General features: G+C 36.6%; 1 long non-coding RNA gene across 1 annotated transcript in view; it reads right to left on the bottom strand.

Annotated features, from left to right (window-relative positions):
• LOC107612567 overlaps window positions 1–5,825 on the bottom strand; it is a 10,612-nt gene extending 4,787 nt beyond the window's left edge. Inside the window, exons 1-2 of the long non-coding RNA XR_001613811.2 lie at window positions 5,600–5,825; window positions 574–579 (exon numbers count right to left, since the gene is read on the bottom strand). This is a non-coding gene — a long non-coding RNA (uncharacterized LOC107612567). The remainder of the gene's footprint in view (window positions 1–573; window positions 580–5,599) is intronic.

Here is an 8,208-nt window from a genome sequence, read left to right as displayed (position 1 = left end):
AATTCATGTAGTATGCTTATGATGCATGCCTGTCCCTAGTGGCTGATGATATCATCTGTCGGTTATAGAGCCAACCTGACAAGTCCTGGTAGCTAGCCATTGGACTGTCCCTCTGTCGTGCATCCCCAACTCGAGTTATACTCATCATAAACTTGATCATAATCATGATCCATATCCATCACCCTCGCTGGTGAATATTTATGGGGGCGAGCTCATCCGGGCCTTTCACAGTGCCCGGCCACACTTACGACATAGGGTCAAAAGATCCAATCTTGGTCCGATTTCTATAAAATTGGTACCAAAATTCTCGTCTCAATTTTCTCTATCACATTTAGCCATAAAAATAACATTTTTGGCTTCCTAGAATAAATTCTCATTTATGGGTTAATTAGCCATTAATTAACCGGGTCTTACAGAAACAAATGTGAAATTGTTGTTCATTCCCTTCCTGGCAACGGCGCCAAAAACTTGGTGCACGAAATTGTGATCATCAATAATGGCGCCAAAGACTTGGAGCTCTCAAACGTGAATCACACTTTGTCACAATTCCGCACAACTAACCAGCAAGTGCACTGGGTCCTCCAAGTAATACCTTACGTGAGTAAGGATCGATCCCACGGAGATTGTCGGCTTGAAGCAAGCTATGGTCATCTTGTAAATCTCAGTCAGGCAGATTCAAATGGTTATGGAGGATTGATAATTAAAAGATGAATAAAACATAGAATAAAGATAGAGATACTTATGTAATTGTGTGGTAGGAATTTCAGATAAGCGTATGAAGATGCTTTGTTCCTTCTGAACCTCTGCTTTCCTATTGCCTTCTTCCAACCATTCATACTCCTTTCCATGGCAAGCTTTATGTTGGGCATCACCGTTGTCAATGGCTACTTCCCGTCCTCTCAGTGAAAATATTCCAAATGCGCTGTCACCGCACGGCTAATCATCTGTCGGTTCTCAATCATGTTGGAATAGGATCCATTGATCCTTTTGCGTCTATCACACGCCCAACAATCGAGAGTTTGAAGCTCGTCACAGTCATCCCTTCCCAGATCCTACTCGGAATACCACAGACAAGGTTTAGACTTTTCGGATCTCAAGAATGACCACCAATAATTCTAGCCTATACCACGAAGGTTCCAATCTTGGATTAGAAACCCAAGAGATATGCATTCAAGCTATTGCTAGTAGAACAGAGGTCGTTGTCAGGCACATGTTCATAGGTGAGAATGATGATGAGTGTCACGGATCATCACATTCATCAAGTTGAAGAACGAATGAATATCTTAGAGAAGAAGTAGGCGTGAATTGAATAGAAAAACAGTAGTACTTTGCATTAATTCATGAAGAACAGCAGAGCTCCACACCTTAATCTATGGTGTGTAGAAACTCCACCGTTGAAAATACATAAGTACAGGGTCTAGGGATGGCCGTGAGGCCAGCTCCCAAACATGAAAAGGGCTATGAAAGTATGATCAAGTGTATCAAAAGTATTAAAATACAATAGCAAAAGGTCCTATTTATAGAAAACTAGTAGCCTAGGGTTTACAGAAATAGGTAATTAATGCAGAAATCTTCTTCCGGGACCACTTGGTGTGTGCTTGGGCTGAGCATTAAAGCTTTCACGTGTAGAGACTTTACTTGGAGTTAAATGCCAGCTTTTGTGCCAGTTTGGGCGTTTAACTCCAGCTTTTATGCCAGTTCTGGCGTTTTGACGCCAGAATTTCTATGCTGACTTGGAACGCCAGTTTGAGCCATCAAATCTTGGGCAAAGTATAGAATATTATATATTGTTGGAAAGCCCAGGATGTCTACTTTCCAACGCAATTGAGAGCGAGCCAATTGGGCTTCTGTAGCTCCAGAAAATCTACTTCGAATGAAGGGAGGTCAGAATCCAACAGCATTTGCAGTCGTTTTTCAGCCTCTGAATAAGATTTTTGCTCAGATCCCTCAATTTCAGCCAGAAAATACCTGAAATCATAGAAAAACACACAAACCCATAGTAAAGTCCAAAAATGTGATTTTTATTTAAAAACTAATAAAAACATCATAAAAATTAACTAAAATATACTAAAAACATACTAAAAACAATGCCAAAAAGTGTATAAATTATTCGCTCATCATCACTAAAACTCCTCCAATTGAAATCCTCAAGCCAATTTTCAGAAACATAAACCCTTTTTATATTTAAAACAGCCTTAAAACATAAACTTCTTCTAAATGATTTGCTCCCAAAAGAGATATAATACTTTTCTTAAGAAACTAGACTAAATCATAATTCTCTTTTTAATACTTCAATTCAAAACATAATTTAAAACTTTCTTAAACAATTCAAATGAAATAATAACAGTTTTAAACTCATAATTTGATAAACCACTATTTTATGGTTTATTTTGTATTGAATTGAGTGGATTTTATCCATTATTCTCACACTTATTCATATAATTTGCATGTTTTACATTTTCCTTCTTAATTTTGTGCTATGATTGAAAACGTGCTTCTTTGGCCTTAAATTCGCTAATTTTAATTCTCTCTTATTACCTTTCGATGACGTGATATGTGTGTTAAGTGTTTTCAAGCTTATAGGGCAGGAATGGCTTAGAGGATGGAACAGAAGCATGCAAAAGTAGAAGGAACACAAGAAATGAAGCATTTCAGAATCTGGTAGCGACGCGCACGCATGGGCGATGAGTACGCGTGACCTGAGCAACAGACACACGACGCGCACGTGTGGCTGACGCCTATGCGTGGCTAGTGAAAAGACCAGCGACGCATACGTGTCGTCGACGAGTACGCGTGACAAAGCGTCACGTGCTGCAGATATCAGAATTCGCTGGGGGCAATTTCTACGCTGCTTTGGACCCAGTCTCAGGCCCGAAAATACTGATTAGAGGCTGCAGAGTGGAGCTGAAAGGGGGAATTAATCATTCACACATTCATTCACAATTATTAGGTTTAGATATAGTTTTCTAGAGAGAGAGGTTCTCTCCTCTCTCTAGGTTTTAGGGTTTTTTAGATTTAGCTTTTCTCAAATTCAGATTTCGACCTTGCTTTTATTTAGTTTTCTTCTCCTTTCATTTGTTCTAGTACTTTGGTTTGTTTACTTCTCTCATTGATTCCTTTACTTTGCTAATTTATTTTATTACTTTATGTGTTACTCTCAATTTTCATTAATGCAATTTATGTTTCACGTTTCTTATTGTTCAATTGCTTTGTTATTGTTATTTCTTTGCTTTGGTTGGTTTTAGATTTTGCTATGTCTTGTTAGTTTTCCATGTTTTTATTTTATGCCTTCCAAGTGTTTGATAAAATTCTTGGTTGGATTTTACGTTAGATTTTTATGTTCTTGGCTTAGATTGAGTAAATTGGAGACTCTGGAATTGTCAAAGTCTCTTGTTGGTTGGTGATTGAAAGTTGCTAGTTGGCTTGAGCTTCACTAACTCTAGTCTTTAATTAGGACTTGTGAACTCAAGTTGAATTGCTCACTTGACTTACCTTCAATTGTTAGAGGTTAACTAAGTGAGAGCAAAAGGCAATTACCATAACAAGTGACTATGATAATGGGGATAGGAATTCTAATTAATAATCCTTGCTAGGACTTTTCTTAATGTTATTTTATTTCCTTATTATTTACATTACTTGTCTCTTATCACAAAAAACCCCAAAAATACTTTTCCATAACCAATTATAAATACACTTTCCTGCAATTCCTTGAGAGACGACTGATGAAAGGAATAGTTCTGTCGGTATAGAATTTCACAAATAAAGTCTCGTTGCAAGTATAGTTCTAAACCAACAAACAATCCTCAATCAAAATTTGTTTTGGTTGTCACAAGTACAAATCCCAATGAAAATTAACCAAAGTATTTAAACCTCGGGTCGTCTCACAAGGAATTGCAATGAAGTGATCAATTATTGGCTATGAAGAACAAGGGGGTTTGATTTTCAATTGGCAAGAAAATATAATAACAAGAAAGTAAATAACAAGAACTAATAAAATAAAGGAAAGAACTCTTGGCTAGACATAGGTAATTGAGATCACCATCCTTATCTACAAACCATACATTGATAATTATGAGGGACTAACCTATTATGTCTACTCCTATGCTTGAAGTAAGTATAATGTCTACCTCAAAGCATTAAGTATGTCAAATAGGCTTGACCAACATCAATCCATAAGTCCTAACCTAACTACTAATTAACTTACTAATAGGTTAGAGTCAATGGTTATCATATTGACCACTAGGGGTTCTCAAATCACCAATTCAGTACACCCAATGACTCAAGCTTACCCAATTTCCTTAGCCTAGGCCAAGAGTCAAGAAAAATACTCTAAAACTAGAGAAAATATTTCATCAAACACCTAGAGTGCAAGAAAAGTAAACATCACAAAATACAAGAATTACTGAAACCCATAACTAACACAGGCGAGAAATCAACAATAGCAACCATGATAAACATAAAAGGACATGAAAACATCAAATTGCAATATTGCATTGAAAGAAAATAGAATTCAACAAGAGTTCATGAAAGTAAAAATGGCAAAATAAGGAAATTAACAAGGAAAACTAAAAGAATTGAGACAATGGAACAACAAAAGATAAAGAGAATTGAAATAAAAACAAGAATTAAAAGTGAATCTAAGAGAATTTAACCTAAACTACCCTAAATTCTAGAGAGAAGGGAGAGCTTCTCGCTCTAGAATTCTACCTACAACATGATGAAAACTACACTATGACTCCCCAGAAATTGCCCCCAGCATTTTGCCTTTAAGTGAGTCATGTGACCAACATCACGTGTGCGCGTCGCTTGATGATTCTCTGGTCACACGTGCGCGTGGGGTGACGCGTGCGCATGGCCTTCAGTTCAGCAAATCCTTATTTCTTTATGAATTCTCGATCTTTGCATGCTTCTTCTTCATTCCTTCAACCCAATCTTTGCCTTCTAATCCTGAAATCACTTAACAAACATATCAAGACATCGAATGGAATTAAATTGAATTAAAATTAGCAATTTTAGGGCCTAAAAAGCAAATTTTTACTCTTAAGCTCAAATTAGGAGAAATTCACAAAACCATGCTATTTCATTGAATAAATGTGAGAAAAGATGATAAAATCCCCTAAAATCAACGACCCAAGGTTTAAATACTTCGATTAATTTTATTGGGTTTGCTTAAGTGACAAACAATTTAAACATTGACTGAGGTTTAGTTGTCGGTTTAGAACTATACTTGCAAAGCGAATTTTTGTGAAAATATTTGCCGACATTTTTCCTCCATCAGAATTTCGACAGCACCTCCCCTAAAATTTTGACTTTGCCACCCTTTTCCGGGGTCCAACCAAACCAATTTAAACTCAAACCAACCTCCAACGGGTTAAGTTCGATTTTAAAACTTTAAAAGAAAAAACTTTAAAGAAACACTTCAAAAGCATTCTGTTTTACAAAACCACACAATAATCCAATCAAACAAGTATTCATATCCATCCAAGACAATCAAACAATACATAAGACTTATACAATAACTAAAATACATTTCTCACATAAATATCCATATATAGCAACTCCGAAATGTAAAGTTTAGTTTTCTGAAAAAGACCCCTACCTCGAATAATCGAAACCCATAAACCAAACGCATCAAGAAACCCTTTCTTTTCGGCCCGCAATCAGCGGCAGCTGCAACCTTAGCTCAAAACCTTTTACGCAGCAACCACAACAACTCTAATCACAATATAGAATAATCAAGACTCAATCTTATAGCAATTAACGCTGCGAAACCTCAGCGTAAGGTAACAAAATGATGACTAAAGGGCTTTTCGAAATGGAAACACTTACCGTAACCGAGAAGAAATAACTGAGTCAAGTAGCGGCAGCTCCGGTGTTGGTGTACAATAGAAAACTCGTAGTAACCATAAACCTAGCACAACAGCCTCATCAACACGCTCACGGTAACAATACACTTAACGAACAGGGAGATTTAGAAGCAAGGTTAGGGCTTATCAGAGAAGCGGCGATTTCCGACAGCAGAGGCGGTGGAGGCAAGGTGCGGCGACACCTAGCAGCAGCGACGTCATGGAGGTTCGGCGCTGATGGAAGCATGACGGTGACGCAGCAGAGGCAACAGCAGATCTGATGACGACGACAACGCGGTGGCTGTAGCGGTGTTCGAGCTTCAGCGGTGGGGACGACACCGACGCGGACCCAAGGCGGCGGCGACGGCGACGACAACGAGGATGAACGGGACAATAGCCACTACTTCGATCTCTCTCTCATTCTGTGGCTCTGCTCCTCCCCCCTATGGCTTTGGTTCGTACTTCCTCTCTCTTAATGGCAACACGACGGCGCGGTGGCAGTGACGCCCGCCGGCGCTGTCCTCCCTCTCTTCTCCTCCTTCCCCTCGCAATCTTCCCCCTCCCTTTCTTTTTGTTCCTTCGTTCCCTCTTCCGTCTCCCTTTTCTTTCTTTTCTTTCATTTTACCGTGTGTATGTGTGTGATAGGAGAGGGCAGGGTGAGTGGCGGTGAGGGTGAGTTACGATGAGGGTTAGGGTAAAATTAGGGTTTTGTTTGGTTAGAGTTAGGGTTGGATTTGGGAATTTTGGATAAAATTAGAGTTTGGTAATTTTAATAAAATTTAGGTATGTTGTATTAATTTGAAATCTAATTTAATCTCTTAAAATTACTTTGAAAATTTTATTTATTATATTAAATTACTAATTGGCTGTATTATAAGATTAAGTAAAATTTCTAACTTAACTATCAAAGCTTGATTTAATTACTTTTAATAAAATAATTTCTGAAAATAAAATCTCTAACGAATAAATAAATTGAAATTAACTCACAATAAGATTTTTCTAAAATTATGGGTCTTACATCCTATCTTCCTTATAAAAATTTTCGTCCTCGAAAATTAAAGTAATACATAACATATTACATAGTTTTAGTACTTTTCTTTTGAATACTCTAGAAAAATAAGAAGTTTTGGCATATATATAAATTTTTAAATACCGGATAAACTATAAAACTTAGATATAAGGGAAGAGTGTGGTGTAGGACAGAAGTTACAAGATAGGTTCAACACAAAGAAGTTACATGGTGTCAACATCAATGGTTTTAACATAGACCACTATCACAACTCCCAAATGTACTTTATTGAGCAAAACATCTAAAAATTCTCAACCTCATCAATCACTTCGCAAACTCACTACCGGTCACAAGTCTAATATCAACTAAAGAAGACCGATAGGAACAATGAAAGGAAAAGTATTGTGGTAGTTTGAAACAAAGTCAAGTCGAGTTAAAAAAGTATAAAATCATAGAAGAAGATTAACTAAAGTCAGTGATGACGCTCACAAGGTTTAAAAAATTTATGATTAAGAACACCTTCTAATACATTTGAATATAAAGAATGAAAAATTTTAAGGAAGATCACCTCATGTTTTAAAAGAAAAAGTATGCAACCTGCTTTTTGCAAAAGGATAACAGAAACATATATCCAAACTACAATATAGCTAAAAGAAAATTAAATTGTATTTCGTCCAAACAGTTTCCAAGTAGAAGGCAGAATAGGTGAGGTTTGAAAAATGAAGCTCAATTATGTTAAGGCCAGATTAGTTTCGCACAATTCTCAAAAGACATTTAGGTACTAAATCAAATAAAGTTGTGCAATGGAATCGCAGCAAAATTGGAGAGAAATCAAATTTTATTGGAAAAAAAGGAAAGTTCGGAGCAAAATTTTAAACTACATAAACTTTCAAAGTTCATATTCAAACTCCATTTAGAAAAGAAATTTCCGAGGTAAAATTTCCTTATAAGTCAGTAAATAAGTGGTGCGTTGCAAATAGACAGGTTTCTGCTAAATAAGAAAACTTTCTAAACTTCATGTAAAATAGTGAATGCCAACTTCAGAACAATCTTGTCAAATTTAAAGAATGGCTATGGATGCAATTAAGCAAGAAAAATTGATTTAAAGTTTCTTAAGAAGGGAATCCAAAACTTGTTTTAAAAGATCACCTCAAAACTCCAAGAATATGATTGAAATCGCCATCTCATAGGAACATTTAAGAATATTAAGATGTACTTAAAAAGAAATCAGGCCAAATGAGAAAGGATCCTAGATCAAGGGATTTCAAACAAGATCCACTAGGCATGAGATATCAAACAAGCTTTCAATCAAGGTTGCAAAAATCGGACCGGTCATTGAACTGGTCAAGCAAC

The sequence above is a fragment of the Arachis ipaensis genome, chromosome B08, assembly GCF_000816755.2.
Source record: "Arachis ipaensis cultivar K30076 chromosome B08, Araip1.1, whole genome shotgun sequence".
In the NCBI taxonomy this organism is placed as follows: domain Eukaryota; kingdom Viridiplantae; phylum Streptophyta; class Magnoliopsida; order Fabales; family Fabaceae; genus Arachis; species Arachis ipaensis.
The sequence above is the reverse complement of the archived record's forward strand: the minus strand, read 5'-3'. Positions and strand labels throughout refer to the sequence as shown.